The sequence below is a fragment of the Larimichthys crocea genome, chromosome II (assembly GCF_000972845.2).
Source record: "Larimichthys crocea isolate SSNF chromosome II, L_crocea_2.0, whole genome shotgun sequence".
NCBI classification, from domain to species: Eukaryota; Metazoa; Chordata; class Actinopteri; family Sciaenidae; genus Larimichthys; species Larimichthys crocea.
The window spans coordinates 12,928,012-12,948,324 of NC_040012.1; positions in this window are offsets into that span (position 1 = coordinate 12,928,012).

A 20,313-nucleotide genomic window follows, 5' to 3' on the forward strand; every position below is an offset into this window, starting at 1 on the left:
TATTCATGGAGCAGGCATCAAACACAGCACCAAGCTAGAACTACTGGACTTGCAGACTTAAAATACATAGCATACATGAACTTAGCATTCTGGTGTTAGAGGTGATATATCACGGATGGCTCATATTTTTTTAAGAAATTGAAATATTGTCATTCCAATATTCAAATATGAGCCCTAATTTTCCTTAAATTCCCATTGATGATCATTAAAGGAGCCAAATACTACCTGATAAATGTTTAAAACAGGTCAATTTCATTAACTTAAACAAACCAAACCAAAGACAAGAATAGAAAATATGTTTATTCTGACTGATACCACATGTCTGTGCAATAAAAATAAAGCTTCAGTCAGTTAGCTTATCTTATCTTAGCATAGCATAGAAACTGTAAAACCACATTCACCACCGTCATTTTTACAGTTTTCATTTTGTACAGCTTAAACAAAGAAGATAGTGAGCTTTACAGGTACTTGTAAACAGATGTTGCTACTGTTGAGCAGTTAACAAGACTAGCTGTTCCAGTATTTGTACTACTCTAAGCAAACCATACACAAGACATGCAAGAAGTAAATACACCTTCATTAAAATTCAAATTAAAGGTGTCTATATACTTCTTGCATGTCTGTGTATTTTCTAAAATGTCTAACTATTCTTATAATACTATCAGTAAAGATTTTTGACATATATCTGAGTAAAAAAAATGCATTTTTCCTAATTAAAAACATTGTTAAGGATGATGTAAGAGATAGAATGAACATGTGTTTAGTACTTTTTGTGCACCCTATGTGATTTTTAAGTTGGTTACCTGTGGGGCAGCCTGAGTATAATGAGACCCTGTCCAGCCCTATCTCATTCTCACTTCCTGCATTCACACTAACTTGAAAAGGAATTAGAGATATCCTCCTCTCCGGACACAGCCTGTTGGAGAAAAGATGAATGGTATTAAGAAACTGACTTCCAGTCCTTTAGAGGACAGGGGTTTTTGAGGAGAATAAAGCAATTTGAGATCCTCCTCTCTTCTGTGGTGTGTCTGTGATCATGTCTCTCTCACTCGCTTTCTCTCTAGTGATTATTTCCAGTCATCAAAAGGCAGAGTAGGGCCTGGAGAGTGTGGCTGTGGCCATCTTTCCCTTGCACCTCAGGCTCTGCTTACTCACCACTAGTGAAGGTCAGTGGATGGACTCATTCACCTCGCCTTCAAATCATCAGCCCTCACAGTGTTCAGTTGTACTGTACACCACTATGCAAGCAGTGGCTCCTGTTCCTAATGAATGTCCTAACTAAATACACTTATTAGATGATTTGTACTCTGGACTTAGTCTTATTCTATTTGCAGTCATCTCTCTTGTTCTGTGTTGATCTGTAGGTAATATTTTGTACTGTAGGTGCCTCCTACCTTTATTGAAAAAGCCTCTCGGCCATTTTATGCCAGCAAGATAATTATAAATGTAACCCGTGGCAAAAAAGCAAAACAAAACTCCCACATCTCTCCCTTGCCATCTCTCTCTCCCTCTCTCTCTCTCTCTCTCTCTCTCTCCCTCCCTCCCCTCCTCCCGCTCCCTAAGCCTCGGGAGCTGATTTCAAATTTTCAAAGATATCTCATAGTGAGGCTGTGAGATTGAAGGCTCATAAATACCTTTATTATAATATAATGGCCATATATTTCTAGCAATTATTTCTAGTGGAAAAATTAGTTCATCTGTGTGATGAATGCCTGCACAGTCTTTGGGGCTTTAAATGTTCTTAGATGGACATCCGCTGGTAGGATAATATCTCAAATGGACAGACGCTTGTAGAATAATATGTCACAGTGGCTTTGCTTGAGTTATAGAAATTCAAGTCTTAGTGTGAAATGAAGCCAGTCTAAATACAAAAAGCCCAGCACCTGGAAAGATGAGTTCTTACATCTGAACTTGTTTGAGAAGAAGGCTACATGCTTTTGTGTCTGCAGTACTATATTAACACATAATCTGTGTGGGGCTCAAAAATGACTTTTAATAATCCACTTTGAATGAAGGCCTATAAGAGATTTTAACCCAGTAGGTTAAGCTTTGGTAACCTGGTGGCTTTGTCAGCTCTGCCATACAAGATGTTCTGGCAGCAGCACCATTTTCTTGGAATGTAAAGCAACAGCGGAGGTGGATGTTTGGTGACAAAAGCCAACAATAGCCTTTTTTAATTCAAAGAACCCGTCTTTTCACATTTTCTAGCCTCGATGATCCCTCAGAATGTGTGTTTTTTTAAGGAGTATATTTTAAAACCATAGTCACAGTGATTTAGTGTTGAAATTCCATAAAATTGTGAGATTAAAAACTGTAGATTGCTGTCAAAATCAATGCAATATCCTGACTTTTAGTTTTCTTACACTGGATCTTACACTTCCTGAAATGTTAACAAGTGAGACTGTATTTAGGCATGGTGTTGTTTTTTTGTTTTCTTAACATTTGTGAATTAGCATGAAACACAAACTGATGGGAATGTTGTTAATATAGTGCAGGTATTTGGTCATAAACCAAAGTATTGGACAAGGCGAAATGTTAACAGAATGATGTTGCTAGATGAAAAGTCACCAAAGTTATTTTAGTTCAGTCTGAGGGGGCACAAGCTGTGTGGCAATCCATCCAACAGCTGTAAAGACATTTCACACAAAACCATAAATGTCAATCTGTGGGAACCATGAACCAAAACTGTGTTCCACGTCTAGCCACTAGATGTTTGATTTTGACCTGCTATTGACAGAGGTAGATAAGAAAAGTAGAAAAGTCAAGACAGTAATTGGGATTCAATGGGGACCGTGAATGTTTGGTGCAACCCACCCTAATGTTGCTTAGATATTTCAGTCTGGACCAAAGTGTTACTTACTGACACTGCCTTTATCGTGCCCGGGCTGCAAATACTCAAGTGATGAATGATTTTGTCAGATTTGACAAAGTTTCTTTAGAGTCATAATAGACATTATTCAACTGTATAACTGGCTATATAGTACTCTACATAAATAGACATAAAAACACTGGCGTGCTCCTTGACTAAAAAATAAAGTGAAAGGTAATCCAACCGATAATCTGCCTAGTTGCTTAAATGGTATACGCTGTTAATTCTTTTTAAAATATAAATCTTTACTCTCAATTATTAGTAATTAATAAAGATCCTGAGAGTTTACACTTCCACTGATGTTGTTATACACCTGTGCCCTGCAGCATGCTACAGAGAGACTACACTTAGCTTACCTTTTATGTGAAAAACATTCGATTATACGCACCAACTTTCATCAGACCCTCCGCCTCACCTCATGATGATCGGGCTGTAATATGTGACAGTGCTCCAAGTGGAGGATTTGAGGTAGTGCTCCATAACATGCTGAGCTTTCCATTGTTTATTTATCAGTCAGGCCTAGAGTTATGGTGCGCTTGCAGTGAGGAATTTTAGACCGGACTATGGTCGCTGCAGGCCCCTTGGCATACACTGTACACTGAGAGGGAATCATTTATATTCTACTCCAGAGGTAACAGAAGAACATGAGATTGGGAAACAGCTCAAACACCACTCTGCTTGTGAGGCTTTAGGCGCAGAAAAGTCAAGCTGTTTTTTTAGGGGGGGCTGCAGAGCATATTCAAGCAAGTTCTGTTTTTCTTCTCCTTTTTTTTTCTTCTTTTTTTTTTAAAAATAGTTTCTCCAAAAATCTCCTAATAAATATGCTGCGCTCAGTTCTACCTTCACGCTCGCACATTTTACACTGACACTATATGGCTCACTGGAAGTGTGATGGAATGCTGGCTTTTGGTGAAATCTTCAGCAGCAATGAAATCTGACCAGTGAAGCTGCCTGTAAATGCTGTAGGTGCCTTATTCTAACCTGTACTGAAAAAAACCTGGAGGGCGTTTTAAGCCACTGAGATAATTGCAAATGTATCCTTTGGCAAAAACAGCAGCAAATACGCCCCCTCACTCACTCCATTTCTCTTTTCTCTCACTCCCTGCCTTACTTGGTAGAGAATTAATAAGGGCTACCTATCCTTGATTAAAAGGTCTCAACTGTACTGTATTGCTCACTGGTAGCACCCCTCCCTACATCAGCCTTTCACATGGGTAGACCTGCATGTTAGGAGTGCTCTAATGATTCTGGAGCTTGCCATTCGAGGGCCACCCATCCATCATAGTGGTAAGGCCAGCGGCTTTATTATAATACAGAGGACAGACATGCTCCGAGGCTATGTGGGACACAATAGAGGTCTTTCAACAGACCTATAAATACATGATCTGTCAGAGTTGCTGTCCTGAGGGCGCTCTCAGCTAGGCTCTAGCCCTCCGGTTGGCCATCACTTATGCTAAGATATGCGCCAGCCCCCAGGCTAAGGCTAAGGCTCAGTTCATTTCAGCCCCTCATCAACCACCACATTCTACCTCCAGCCATGAGAATAAATAAGAACAAGATGAAAAAAAAAGTGATTCATTATGATGGAAAGCAAAAAACCTTAACAAAACAAACAAATGGAGGGGGTGAAAACAAACAGTGATAGCTTACTATTGACTCTTTGGCAGACGCATCTCAAAGGCTATTGCTGAAATAACAAGGAGGGATTTTGATCCAGAAGGTAGGATAGGAAGAATAGAAGAGGAATAAGAATAGGAGACGGATGACCATATGGCTTACATTCTGTTTGTTTTCTCATATCCCTGCTATAAACAACTAGTCAGAAAACAACTCAATAAAAGATGGGTCTTTTGGATGGATGTCAGTCTGGAGGAAGAAGTGGAATATCTCTGCCTCCTATCAGCTTTCCCCCCCCAAAAAATTATGTTTTTGTAAGTATATTTTAAATGATATATGCAGCTCCTCCTCCTCCTCCTCCTGCTCCTCTCCTCACCTTATCTCAGGTGAGAATCTCCTTTCACTGTTGCCTCCGAGCCAAGATCAGCAATCTGGGAGTTGGGTGTGTTCTTTTGGAGATTAGTGTGGATGGAGGGTGTTGCATGTTAGAATAATAAACAGGTGAACACCTTAACTCTGCATAATTCTCTATCTCTGTGCCACCTTAATGTATTAAAATCATATTCTTCCTTGAGGCAGAAAACCAGCAGCAGATTATGTCCAGGGCACGGTGAGTGGAAACCCAATGACAAATCTCACCACTCGCACAACAATGATCACCTGGGCAAGGAGGCTCCTATTTATCATGCTTTTCACCAAATCCTGGCATTTAGGGGTGTGATTCTACCTGGATGAATTGTAAGTATTGCTAATGTGACCGGTGATGTGGCACTGCCATGTTTACACTGGGACACACTTTTGTTGTATCTGCACAACAACACCTTCCTCCAAACACATGTTCACGTACACACCGCCCAAGTTTTTCCTGCTCCCATCCAGAGCGTACCCACTCCACCAGCCGCCCCTGAGTACTCCAAGGGTTATTCCGGTCCCCTTGACAGCCAAGCCAGGTAGGGGGTAGTGTTCATAATGGCTGGTGTTCTCAGCTTTAGATTTTAGTGCCCCCTCCTTTCACACACATGCACACAACAACGCCCCCTGCACCAGTCTCATCCACCCCCCAGCGCTCCCTTCCCAACTCACTCTTCTTCTTCTTCTCCTTCTTCTTCTTCTTCTTCTTCTTCTTCCCCCAGATCTCTCTTTGCCACAGCTGCTGCCTCTTGGCCGTGCCTAGAGCCTTCAGGAGGCTTCCCAGCTCCCTCTCCCTTCCCCTGCAGCCAAGAAGGAAAAGCAGGCAAAGGAGGAAAATAAAACTTCAGGCACACCACGCAAGGCCATCTGGGTAATCTTGTTCAAAAGGCTTGAGGTGATAGCTGCAATTTACACAGGCAAAAAAAAAAGAAGAAGAAAAAAAAGAACAGACCTCATTTCCATACCTACCAGCCTCAAGGAGATGAAATTGAATAAACTAAGAATTAGAAAAGAATTACAGTAAAACCAATACAGAATATTCAACATTAGTTCATTTTGTCCTTGCAACACCCCCCTCCTCACACACACACACACACACACACACACACACACACACACACACACACACACACACACACGCATCTTGTGATTTACTAAGCAAGAGAACAGTTGGGCTGACATGAAGGTGCCATGGACAGCTAAAACGGAGGCACACACTCGCGAGCACACACACACTAACGCAGCTCCGCGCAAATACACGTGCAGACACACACACACAGCCGAGGGGGGAAACAATATTTGCGATGAAAGCAAATCAAACTGAAATCCAACATGTTAAAGTCAAGTTGATTAGTGTGAAAATGTAAAAGCATCTTCAACTGGCATATCCCACAGTCATAAAGATATGTTAATTTGCAACTTAATGGCTGAGAGCATAATTTCGCTTATATAAACCTTGAAACATGCTGCATTTTTTAAAATGTGCCTTAATTTAATGAAGTAAACACCACCGCAAAACAATAAATGCCCCAATTAAAGAACAGGCATGAAGAGAAGTGTCTATTTCCCATTTTGCCCCCGCGGACATATGTACCCAAGCGTGTCTGTGCATTTACCCACACGCAGAAGCATATGCATTGTGTGCTGCTCATAAACATCATGCCTTCACGTTTCACATTAGCATATGTGTCGTGTTGTTTAAGATGTAGGTTATCTGGTGTGAGATCGAGGCTACATGTTTATGGCTACATCACATGAGTGTGCATGTACATGTGTGTTTGTCGGTATGTGTTCGGGGTAGGAATATGTGTCACTGTATGTAAGTGCACGTCTGTGGTGGTATGGTGTTACTGTATAATTGGTACATAATGTAGTCATGGGTTACCATTCATAATTGCATGCCTGTTATTGAAACATATTGTGCATTAAAGGCAGGATGTGCCCTCCTCTATTCTTCCTTCCTTCTTTGCCTGCTCCTGTGTCTGTATGTCATCTGGCCTGCTTCGCACCCCTGGGGGGCATATCCCATCAGGCTCGCTGTGCTCCAATGTGTCCCGACAGACCTGATGTGATCTGAGTGGCTGACGGGTTTGTCCCTGCTGCCCGCTGTCTTTTCTCCTCCCTGCTTCACTCACACATGTGCCGAAGAAACACACAACCTGATGCAGGCTGACTGGAGTTTGCACCTCCTGTGGAAAGCCTCCAATTTGTGCATGTGTAATTATCTGCTGCATGTGCATCCACCGAAACGTGTTCGGCATGTAGGAGTAGCGCCTGACACCTCACGACAATAATCTTGAGTTGGATCTAGAGTTTCACTTTTGCCGTGGATAATTTCAGTGTAGAATACGGTAACGTGCTTCACTTCTACTTTTAGTATCCGTTTGAATGAGTGCATAAATGTGAACGTTCAATTATGAAACCCCGCTGGAGAGAAACAATGCCCTCTTGGTTCAGTAGCCATCTTACACACACACAAAAGCCTGGGGGGATGCAGAAAGAGTGGGGGTTGGATACCATGAGACTAGGGCATCAAACTGGGGCTTAGAGACAGAGATATACCAACTGGAACCTTATACCTACAGGGTGTGTGTGTGTGTATCTATGTGTGTGTGTGTCTGCTCGCATCCTTGTGTTAACACAAACACACATATGGAAGAAGCAAGTGTCATACTGAGTGCTACATAGGGGGAATGCAGTTTGTCGAGGCTCTCTGTGTGTATGTGTGTTTGAATATAATCTAATTGCTCACTAGTGGAGGACAAAATTGTTTTGCCTGCAGGTATAAGTATGGGTGGTGCTGATGAGAACTGGTCTGATATCTCAATCTACCAATCAGCTATGCAGGGCCACCCCACAGCCTGCCTCTTAAAATAGCGTCTTTCATTTACTAATACTGTGTATGTGAGCATAACATTCTTAGCTGATAAGATTTGGTTATTTGTTGTTAATTTTTCCCCCTAACATGGACAGTGAGAATTAGGATGGTTTAAAGTCGGTGTTCAAGTACAGCAGCAACGGAGAGCATCAGGCTTTTAGCCTTTAATTAAAAAAAGATCATGGGGATTTTTATTGATATTTCTGTGCACACTTCAGGCACAGAACTATAATGCCTCAAGTCCACAGTAATGTTTTTTTGATCAATGATTAACTACCTTAGTCTGGATCTTAGATCACCTTAAGGTGCTCCTCACAAGCTAGTTTGTCTTGTGGCTAAAATGAACCACAAACACAGGAGGAAATAGCTGCAGAAATGGCTCAGGGAGGACGATGACGAAGCAATGTTATTATCCTGCTTGTGTCCATTCAAGCATCACGACTCAAGTATTTGCCTGAACTCAAGGTAAAGGTCCGATAAGACAGGTGCCTTCTATCACTAATTTGCTCTCAGTGACTTGTTGTAAAAAATGATGGATGGGTTCTTAGTTTTACTGTAGAGTTTAAACTTTTTCCACATGAATAATATTGCAGCTGTACCGCTTAAGATGACACATGAGGTTGCCCATTTCTGACATGATGTTTTGACACTGTCAACTCCGAGAATTCTTCTTTCAAAAGCCCAAGGACATAGCCGCCATTTTAGGGGGGGGCAAATCTGACCCTCACACGGTCTGTGATCATTTTAACTGACTCGCCGTCAGGAGGGGAGGGGTCTCAGGAGGCCATGCAGGTCAGGAGTCACTCGAGTCATGTGATGACCCCCAGGGTGTTGTTGGGAGTGACAGGGAGACCGAGAAGCAGAGCTGTGGAGTAGCTGCAAGCCCACGGGTGAAAAGGAGGTCAGTGGCCACAGGAAGCAGTGCAAAAGTGCCCAGAGCTACTGTCCTTAATGAGAGCACATCCCCTGAGGTGTATCTCCCAGCAGCCTAACTGCCACATGAAAAACTCCAATCTATATAGAGTGCTGTAGGCACATGAGAGCAGCCATTTTCATGGTCCATTCCCAAAGCCAGGAGCCATCTTGTGAGGTAAACAAACCCAAGTACAAAGATGTGTACCTTGGTACAGGGCCAGTACTGTTCCATCATTCATACTGTGCTCTATGAGTCTTTGTCTTAACATTTGTTTGGTTTGAAAGATCTTGACTGCTTGAGTCTCAATAGGGGTCTCCTCCAATGCATTGTAAATTGATTTATTAATAAAGTGTGTGTGCTGCTGAGGAACAGAGGCTAATAAAACAGGAGCCCTATAGGGCGAGTGGGAGAAATACATTTGAAAATAAACTTTGAGTAACTCATTAGATTAAGAAAATTATAAGAATAATAACCCTGAGCACTGCCTGGGGAGGGAAATCTCATTAACAGGTTTTTCGATTCCTTCTTTCAATACATTTGTTAAAAGTGCCAGGGAGTGTTCAATTATCACCCGCCCTCTCACCTCCAAGACATAGGGTGACAAGAAACCCCAGAGAAACCTGCAGGGCCAGGGAGGGGCCACGTACACCAGAGCACACACTTATCCACACACATGCACACACGGTTTCACTTCATCCCCCTCTGAGTAATGGGCTTTCTGACCATTTGTTTAATACTGTCAACAAACAAGACAAGAGCTCCAGGGCTACTCAGGCAATACAATTCCACTCTTGAATGACTATGAGCACACTGAACTGCACACGCATGTATACTCTCAAGTCTATACATGTCCAAGTGTTCATACCCAAAAAGGGAAACTTTTGTCTATAAAAAAAATGTTTCTTAGAAAAAGAAAATACTTTCATCCAGTGCTTTCATAAGAGCAACTAAGCGCCCCACCAATGTTTTTTTCTTTCATCTGTTTCCAATCTTCTTATTGGCCTTTGGGCTACGTCCTCAAGGCAGGAGGTTTGGAAGGCTATATTTACTCTGGAAACACTTACTATGCCCTCCTCCTTCTCGAGACATGGCAGAGCTCAGGAGGGGGGTTTCAACTTGGCCCACCTGGAGTGCCGTGTCTCCACCCAACCCCCCTTTTGGTTGTAGTCACCAACACCGCGCAGCATTGGTTTATGCCTCGCAGGCCTCCGACTTCAGCAGTCGCTTGGAAAGAAATCACAATCTGGAGATCAAGATTGAATAATGCCAGCTTCCAAACACCACTTTGTATGATACAAAGCTGAAAGAATGGATTTGAACCATCTGTGGCCCATTGAAAGCTTGACCACAGCTATGTTATGGTAGCGCCCATTAGCATTTACAAGCTAGATTTTTTAAGGCAGACATGAGACGCTGGGGAAAAAAGAAAGTATAACTGTATGCTGTAAGTGTACACTGTACTACTCCCATGTTTATTCCCGGTACCAACTCACTAACAGTTAGCTTCACGGCAGCTGCAACACCTGAAGCCAACACCTCTTGCCAACTAATATTACTTAAAATAACCCTTGCAATCCATGCAAAGGCGGTGTAAAATGGACTTGTAATTATAATAAATAAGACAGCTATGTAAGTAGACTCCTAATTAAAAAGTAAGACTTTAGTTGAGCCAACGTGGTTAGACTGTCTATGTGCCAAATTCTGCAAAGGCTAAAAGCTATTTATGTTGTACCAGAAAAAAAACAGTAAACGGTTTAACTCGTTGCACACATGATGCAACCTTTTGACTTATGATTTTAAAAATAAAAATCATGAAACGGTGGGTATACACGCCTCCTTTGTCTGTCCAATAAATATGTAATGGCTTGTGCTTTATATGTGTGATTTACTTTGTGTCGGACCATGATAAAACTAAAATACACATATGGAGCCTGATGTCTATCAAAGCAGTGAGCTACTAGAAAAGCTAGATCAACCATTTTTGTCCTTAGGTAAGACTTGAATTGTGACATATGGATGCAAACTAAATCAAAACCTCAGAGAGAATAGATATGAATGTTCCTATGATGAAGAATGTCATTAAATAACACACTGTGGATACCCACTGTATGAGTGGTGATTATTGTGTCTTTACACAGAGTGTATACATGTGTCTGTTCTTATGAAAAGCAGGGAAGATGATTTGCAGATTGATAACAATCTATAAAAAAAAAATAAAAAAAAGCCAGGCTTTTAGCCGGAGGCAAGAGAGGAGTCATTTCTTTTCCAGCCCTCTGGCAGAAAACCTGGCGTCATCCATTTCCATTTCTCTGTTGCCTACGCAACTGTTGAAACTGCAGCATGTGCTTGGCTTGTTTCATTTTATATCCAATGGACTGGCATTTAGTGTGACAGAAGCAAAGAAAATAAGTGAAAAAATCAATCCTTTGAAAATGGGTTTTCATCAGGGCTACACTGTCTGATGTTGTGTTAAGTTTAAGAACAATGGCACACAGTGGCATTGATGCAAACCCCCCAGAATCCCAGAGCTGCAGTGACAAGAGTTTCAAACCAGCAGTGTCTGTCCGACCTCTGTCACTCATTAGCAGCAATTTCTGACCTGCAGATGTAGATGCAATGAAAATCACAGGTACTTGCCATGACCCTAAAACTGAAACAGCTAAATGGAATTCAGCCATCATTAATTTTATTATTTACACCTGTTCTCTTCCTACTGTGGCATGTCAAAATGTCCGCTGTGAAAAATTCTTACCTGCAGGCAAAGAAAGTAATACCTTCTGCAATTTGACATTAATGCCACCTACAGGCAATAAATGCTACAACATTTATTTATTAACATTTTTATATATGTGCTGTTTGTGTGCGAATACTGTATATATGTGTGTGTGTGTGTGTGTTTGAGGTTAATACTCGTTACCTGTTGGGAAAAAAGTTTAATGTTAAACCCAAATCATAGAAGGCTGTTACTTTTTGGATACATTTAGTGTGACACAAAGTTACGTTGGGATCAATTATTTTACTTTAGCTAACACATGGAAAACAAAGACGATGGCAGCTATAAAGACAAAAAGCGGTGACAACTCAGCGACTGGAGGTGGAGCAAGTGTTAAACACGCATTATTTTCTTTGCCTGTAGGTGGCAACACAAATGCGTCAACATGTAAGTCCAACTTTCTTCTGGTGGCACAGGATGGCATGTGCAAAACTGTCCTGCCATTGACTGAACAACTCCATCTTGTGGAGACTTTGCAGCATGCTAAATGTGAATTACATGCAATTTTAATTGTGTGATTCACACACAAAAAAGGAGAAAAAAACCAACAACGATGACCTAACAAACTATTGCTGCTTTGTCTTTAATACTAAAATATGTATTTGCTATACAAACTACAAGGTAAGAAGCAAAGATTAAAGCGAAATGGGTAATGGTGCAGTCATGATAGAATGTAGAGCAAAAAAAAACGCAGGCATACACATACACACACACCATATACACACACATACACAGTCAAAGTTTTAGTGCCTAGTTTTGATTCAGCTCTTCATTAGCCACAGGGCCCAACTCCGGTTAGCTCCAGTATTAGGCTCAATTAGAACAAGATCCAATTAGAGGGCTCCTTTCCCCTGGGGCAAGGAGAGGCAGGAAATGGAGACTGAGAAATGTATAAGTCGACAACATGCGGACACAGCCAACATAAACAAACTTACTTTGTTGATCTCTGCTGTTGCTACGCAGGAGTCCTCTGGGAGTTAAAGCCCTGCTAGTCTAAGCTATGAGATAAAACAAAATAAAAAAAAGCCCTGCAGCAAAACATGAACTCTGTGAACACAAGGGCTCCGACACCATGAAGGGAACGTCTGGGCCCAGAAAATGAAAAGCCCACAGGCGTTTTCCATTTACAGCTAAAAATCCAGCACTAGCTCCTAGCCAGGGTTAGTATCAGACTCTCAAAATGAACACTTACACTACGGGGGGAACAAATGAGTAGCTTTCTATTGTCGCTCTATTAAATCTGTCGGTTAATAGACATATACCTTACTACTGACAGAAATCAATAATGTACAATAAGATAAAGGGCAGGAAAGAAAGAAGGGGGGAAAAAAACAAGGTAGAGGTATAATTGGTGAAAGAAAAGGGGAAAAAGACAGACAAAGATCCAACTGTGATTCTGAGCTCAGTATTTCTGTCCTCCTATCAGTATGGTTAGAGGTGGTGATGGCGGCAATGTTGTGTGAGCTGTTTGGGCTTGCCCTTGCCTCAGGCCTCTAGTGTTCCTCCCCCAGGCGGCGTACGAGGGAAATGGTGTGTGGTGCGAGGGTAAACCTTGACCTGCCTGCCAGGAGGCTGCACACGGAATGAAATGAGCACAAACAAAGCGGGGGGAGAGAGGAGGAGGAGGTGGAGGAGGAAGAGGAGGAAGAGGAGGAGGAGGAGGAGGGGCGGAGGAGGAGGAGGAGGAGGGGTGTCAGACAGCAGTGGAGCAGGTATATGGCTTTACTTGTGTCCCCACTACCCCCCCCCTTTTTTTTTTGTTTTTGTCCAATGTGACTCTGAGTGGCAGGATACACAGCGTACATCTACAGCGGGGACACACACATCTCTCTGATTGGGAGTGCTCAGGTGTTGTGGGTGGCATCCTGGTACGCTGCGAAGATGGAATGTGAAATGTTGCATTTCCCTTCATGCTCTGCCAAGTTGTGTTTCATGGAAAAATGGAAATCCCATTATGTCACATGCCTAACTTGGCCCTACAAACTCTCTGAAACTCGTTTGTGAAATTGGGTTCAAGTCTTAATGAGTTTGTAGCTCTGCAGAGGATATATTTATTCAGATATAAGTGAGTGTGTGGCAATGTATCGGTCCTGATTTTAAGTCAACTTTGTAACCAACTATCTGGAAACCTTAAGTTACTGTTCTGTTCTTAAGTTATTTGATTCTGCTCACAGTATTTGAAGATATCACAATTTGTTCATCCTTATCCCGTGAGGATTAAATAAATAAAACGTATAATTGCTGTGAACCAGTGTGTTGACAGAAGTGTGTACGCCATATCACCCTGCTTACCTGTAAAAAGCCCAGTGAAATCCATTACATACTTTAGAGACGACTCATGAATAGAATAATTAGCACAGCATGCTTTCCGCCCGGCTGGAAGTCTCTCTCGATAATGAACAAAGGAAAGGAAATTAGCTTTTGTCTCATAAAGTCACAACTTCAAAGATCCCTGCCATTGCATTAATACAGCCATAGCCTGCAGCAGCATGGAAGAGAATAAAATAAGCACTCTCACTCAGACCCCATTCCTATCAAGGTCTTTCTCAGGACAAATACCGGGAGCTTGGCTCTTATAGACCACACACACGGCACTGGATCAGTACAAGAAATTAGCAGAGAAGATGGAATGCAAATCCATCCGAGCCAGATCTTATAAAACAGAAATAAAAACAAAGTTTCTTTGTGGATTCTGACAAGAAATATAGTTTACATTATCAAAATTAATCATTCTCCAGGTGTAACACTATTTCCATATATTCTTCCTCCATGCAGCTGGATGTACACTTAATCACATCAGGTCAACACTTGGGCCTGGGGCTTCCCAGCTGTGGCCTGGGCGACCTGCGATCGTCGTCTCGCCTAACTGCTGTTCGAGTCAGCTGCCCGAAGGAGTGTGAGTGGTACACTGATCTGGTGCTGGGTCATCCGGTCTGGCATTACTACATTACAGTACATTAAAAAAAAAGGCCTGAACAGTCCAGTGTTTGTGGTTGAGCTGACAGGATTGATAGTGACGGTTACAGTTCAGGTCACAAATTGGATCAATACGAGGGGTTCTTCCGAAAAACTTTTCAGTGTAAAACATCTCTATGTTAAGCATACAGTTGACAAGTTGTATTAGATTTTTACAGCATGTTCAACCTTCTCCTCATCAGCAGCATTCTGCACATAACAGCTGTCATTGTTGTATCGTCTCAGAGCCAGAGGAAGCAGCACCGAAGACCAGTGTGAGGCAAGTATTGTCCAAGGCACTCTCTCCTCGCCTATCTGCACCTTTATCTGCTAGGATCAGTTGTTAGTGCTGGCAGTTTTCCTCTCCTGTCCTCTGGAGAGAGGTGGCTCTCAGCTGGAGAGAGGCGCCAGAGGCTATGCACTGTCTCCATTGTGTGGAGAGACACATGGAGGACTTGAGAGACTCAGTGCAGGTGCAGAGAGGAAGAGTGAGAGGGAACACACCTGAGGGGCCTGATTTTTATATATTTCTTTCTCTTTTTTTTTCTCCCTCTCACAAAAGTCAGGCTTGTTTTTTTTTGAGGGGCCTTTTAGGTGCAGGGACATTTGTTGTCGGGAGGACAGATTTACTGGAGGTACAATCTACTGATGGGAGGGAAAGGGGCCTCAGTTAGAATGCTTCCTCTTTAACTGCCAGAGACATTTGGTTACAGACACGGGCTGCCAGAATAAATAAAAATTTTAGCACTGAGGACAAAATACAGGACAGTGCTGTCACTGCTACTGAAGCAATCTCATGGAGTCAGTGATTCAAAGCGGCACTTTGAGTGTATAGGAAAAGGTGTGTGCATGTGTGAGGTCATACTCTTTAGTCACGGGGTGGATCCCGTTTCCCACGCGGACAGGACACAACAAGCTATGGCTAATAACCTCACCTCAGACTGGGAGGTTACCTGTGGAAGTGATCCTTTTGCTAACCGTTTGTTTAAAAGCTGACAGGCTACAAGAGTCTCGGTGACAGCATCTATTCATCTCAGGGTGTCAGAGAGAAGAAAAAAGAGCGAATGAGGGAGAGATAAAGAAAGAGAGAGTGTGTGTGAGAGAGAGAGATGATGAGAGAAAGCTCTGTGAAGAGTAAATGGGAGATCGGTGTTTTTAACAATAGGCTGGATTTACCTTTGAAACATCTTCAGATCATCGTGGTAGCAATTTCAGAAATTCATCTGGCGAGTGACTGAATGAGCACTGATGTTTTCATCACTTTGGTTTTAATTATATGTCTCACTCAGCACAGTCTTCCTTCTACTCGGCTAATTTAGATTGAGATCCTTCCAGGCTTTCCCCCTATCTTTCATTTCCCTCCCCTCCTTCTCTCCTCTCTGCATCCCATCAGCCCCTTTGTAGAAAAAAAGAGGAAGGAAAAAAAAAAAAAAAAACCTTCATGTCTGTGACTTTCTTGCCCTCCAGCGTATGAAGCCCTCTTTTATTTTGATCATCGCAGCACAATGGATTCATGCCATTCTGGCAACTTTATTCAGTATCAGCCCAAATTTACATACTGCTTAACAAGTTTGTGCGTGACTGTTGATGCCTCTGATCAAAGTGCTTTTGGAAATCTTTCTCATCTGATTTTTTTTTTTTCCCCCTGCCCTTCATTTCAAATGCATGCTGCAGACAGGCATCTTTAACTCAGGGGCAAAGAAAGGTAACCTTAGTGCTGCACAAGCCCAAATGTCATCCAACAAGGAGGGCTCATGTCCTGGGGATAAAGATAATGTAATCTAAGCAGTATACAGTGTGTGACTGTGTGTCTTTGAGTGTGTGTGAGTGTGTGTATCCATGCTAGCCTCTGTGTTTGTTGGAGGCTTGGGTTTGGGGGCGGAGGGAGACAGGGGATGACAAAAGTCAAAGCAGTCATGTGTCATTTTCGGTGCTGAAGGGCTGGGACCTGCCTTCAGGGCTGTCCTCTCTGTCAGACGCACTCACATATCTGCGCTGAACCCTCTCGCTGTCTCTTTTTTTTTTTCTTTTTGCTCTCTCCATCTTCCTCTCTGTCTTTATCTAACGCACGCGCATATTTGCAGCTGCATATCCGCACACACAACAATTGTGTGCTCTCGGTAGCATGCAGTAACAAGGTAAAACAACATTTGTATAATAGAGGTAATGTAAAACAGCACTTTTCAAATCATGAGCATCTGTTTTAGATATACGACATGCTGTGACTCATTTCAGATTACTAAATTACTGCGTCTTGACCACATCTGCCACATGGGACTTGATTTGTTCCATGACAATGATACAACATGTAACCCAAAACACTGTGAGTGTGCGAGGGGACTAGTTGGGAGGGATTTTTTTTTTTGATCAGGTTGTAAATCAAGATATCAGAGGCCACGCTACAAACCAATGGCCCATAAAAATTCCCATGGGCATAGAAGAGGAGGCTCTAAAGAAAATGTACTGCGGCTAACCCATTGCAAGAACCCAGTAGCCTTTGTTTACAATAACAGTGCATTCGTAAATATACGTGGCTACCAGAGCAAACAAGAGAATTGAAAACATGAAATAACTGAGAAAGGAAAATGGATTCAAAAATACAATGAAAACAGGGTGTGGGTGGAAAGAGAGGAATCGTGGGAATGCAAGATTGCACCTCCCTGAGGCAATCGAATTATCCTATGGGCTGATGGTTCCTCCTTATGCGTCGGCTGACATTTTCCTGTAACCCCATCCCGAGTAATGCTATGTGATGTGTGTGACTGGCTTCTGCCACGGCCCTGAGAGGCCACGGAGCCCCGGGGCCATTTGCTTTTGGCCTGCAGCATCCTGGGAATTGTTTATTTTAGCTCTGTCTGCTCCTTTTTGCCTCTACCTCTCATTTTGTTGCCTCCTTTTCTCGTCTCTCCTGTTCTCTCAGTTTCTCTTCCTCTCTTTCAGGCCCAGTGGTGTCTACTTTCAATTAGAGGAGGATGCACTTGTATTCTTCTGTGAGACAAAACCCCTGACAGGTGACTCTTGAGGGGTAACTTAAAACCATGCCTTTAGTCTCTTCACACAAACTGTTAGTATTCCACCACCTTTCCCTAACGGGGCAAAAAACAAGCTGTCGGTGGTATCTGTTACTCAACTGTATATGTTGCTCTGTGTGATGATAAGAGTGGAGGGCGTGTTCAAAAAGAAACAAAAATACAGTTGAAAATCAAGATGTGTGTTGTGCATGTGTGTGAGGAAGGGAGAAGGAGAGAGAGAGAGAGAGAGAGAGAGAGAGAGAGAGAGAGGAAAGAGATTTAAGGACAGAGAAGATGAGATGTGTGATATGAGATAATAGAATGATATTCAAAAATGTATCCCTGAAGCTAGAAGTTAAAAGAGAACATTAAAAGAGAACATATTTTGATCGCTTATGGATATGTAAGAAAGCACACCAATATGCCCAACTTTTACTTCATACTGCTGCAGAGGCCTGAGGGGTAAAAGTGGAGGCGAGCCAATCCGCTATACACAAACAGTGTATGTGTGTGTGTAACTGTCGACATTGTGACAAGCAGAAAAGGGACAGTGTTGAGAGCGTAGCCTTTTATGACCCAACACACTTTGACAGCTTGGCCATCGCTCCAGGACATAAGCTATGTTGCTTTTTCATCTGACAATTTTAAGCAAAACAACTCTCCCTCGATGGATTCAATTGTTCAGAGAGCCTTTGTGGCTGCGTGTTAAAAGCGCGGAGACAAAAACATGTCAGTGTGCCCGTAGATTCTGCTCACTGTTTGCTAGAGGAGTCGTACTGTCAATCTGTAGGACACAGAGTGAGATGAAAGCGTAAGTGATATGATGGGAATTGTTGCTTTTATGCAACACTGCGCTCTACTGGTAGAAGGTGATAACACCTTGAGTCATTCAGCAGCAGCAGAGAGACAGTCTTAACAGAAGACTAATGTAACCTTAGTTCCCAAGGGATGCAAATGTCTGTGTGCTTTTACCCTTGAAGCAGTTGCTTTATTTGGACCTAAGGACATTCTGCACTGACAAATTTTAAACATCCCAGGAGGGGCATACTTTGAAATATGGCCACAGGGTGGCACATTAGAATGACAAAAATGTAGATCCTCAAAGTGAAATCTGCCTGTGACTTCAGTTAGGGAGAGGAGTAATGGATATTGTTAAAAGAGGGTCAGACTATTGGTGTTACCAAGCAAATACTAAAAACAGATGTGAACACATGCAATGTTTTTTTTTTCCCCCTGACTGTTTGTTCTCTATTAACTACAACATGAGAACACACTACGCCTAAAGTGTACTGTATGTGCATGACAGATCAAGAGAAAAAGAGATGTGGGCACTGTTTTTGAAAAAATCTGTTGTGTGTTCACATTAATACGGTGTTTGCTGTTTGTATGCACAATTGGCCTGCAAGCTCTGTGCGTGTATGTGTGTGCATACAAACAATGCACTCAGTCGACAGCCTGCAGCAGTGAGCATTCTTGCTTGGAGAGTACATGTCCCCGGGCCTCGTTCCTCCGTCGATGACCTCTGGTGAAGCCATTATTTTCTGCATTAATGATGAGCAGCAGCCAGCGATGAGAGAGATGGACTTTGTCCTGGGGCACAGTAGCGCTGATTATGGGCAACAACAATGCTGGCAAAAATAAAAAAATAAGAAGAAAGAAAAACTCTTCCCACAAGCAGTTCAAAAGACTTGGGAGTCTTAGCAGCAGCGCCGAATAAGCTGCTCTAGCTCTATTGACAAGATGGATCAGATAACCTCTGTTGCTAGAGGATTACCCAGAATAAACTTTATTAAAAGTTTACCTATAGCTTCCTGTTTTGTCATCCACCTCTGTGTTTGCTGAACTGAACATCAACAAAACAGCAGCTGTGACAGCGCAGTAATCTCCTCAAACGGACTTGAAATACATTAGCATGTGGCAATTAGTGTATGGATGAAATACCTCAGAGTGAGTCATACAAACTCTATTTTTATTGCCCTCCTAGGATTTAATGACGTTATGTATGGAAAGTAATATCAGAGGCTTAATTGATCCTCTGACATCAGCCCAAACACCGACATATAAGACTCACAAACAAGACAAATTGCAGGCAAAGTGCAATTGCTCTAGTCAAGGCAGCCAGGGCACCCACTCAGGAAATCCTGGCTTGGGGAGATGACTCTAAATGAAGGACTTTACCATTCACCATTATGTCTTTGGTGAGAGTCAGAGGGAACCCCTGGGGCTCTTCAGCACAGCACGGCACAACTTTTCAAAGGGCTCCAGATTAAAGTCACTGAAAGTTCCCACTGGGGTCTGAGGCCAGGATCCCATTAAGCAGCCCTACCACACCGCCGGCCATAATTGTGTCGTTGAGAATTCAGAGCAGTGGTTGCTTGATAAGCGAATTTAGGGTGAGGCAAAAAAAAAAGAAAAGGGGGGTCTCGCTGGGCCACCATTAGACACTTCATTCGCTCATCACTAATTTGTTTTAAATGACTGAGGGAGAGGTGAGCACTTTATAACGCAATCTGAGATACCTTACCCCCTCCCAACAGCCCCAATTTCAGGTCTGTGCAAGAGAATGCTGATAAATGAAAACCATTGCACTTTATAGCTCCACACTATACTGCCGCTAGTGGTGTTTTAAACTGTAGTTATCTTTATCGCAGTACTTGCTTTGCAGTAGGATAATCAATAAAGAGGGGAGGGGGGAAAAAACAGTTAGAAACCGATTCCTCTGCTGTTTTAAGTTCCAACTTCCATCTTAAAGAAACCGGTCTGCGCTGCAATAGTAAAGAAAATATCAATTGTACTTCTATGTAGACACGTGGGCACATCTAGGAGAGCAATATTATATTACAGACTGTTAAAACTAGTTTTATAAAAGAACATAAAAACATG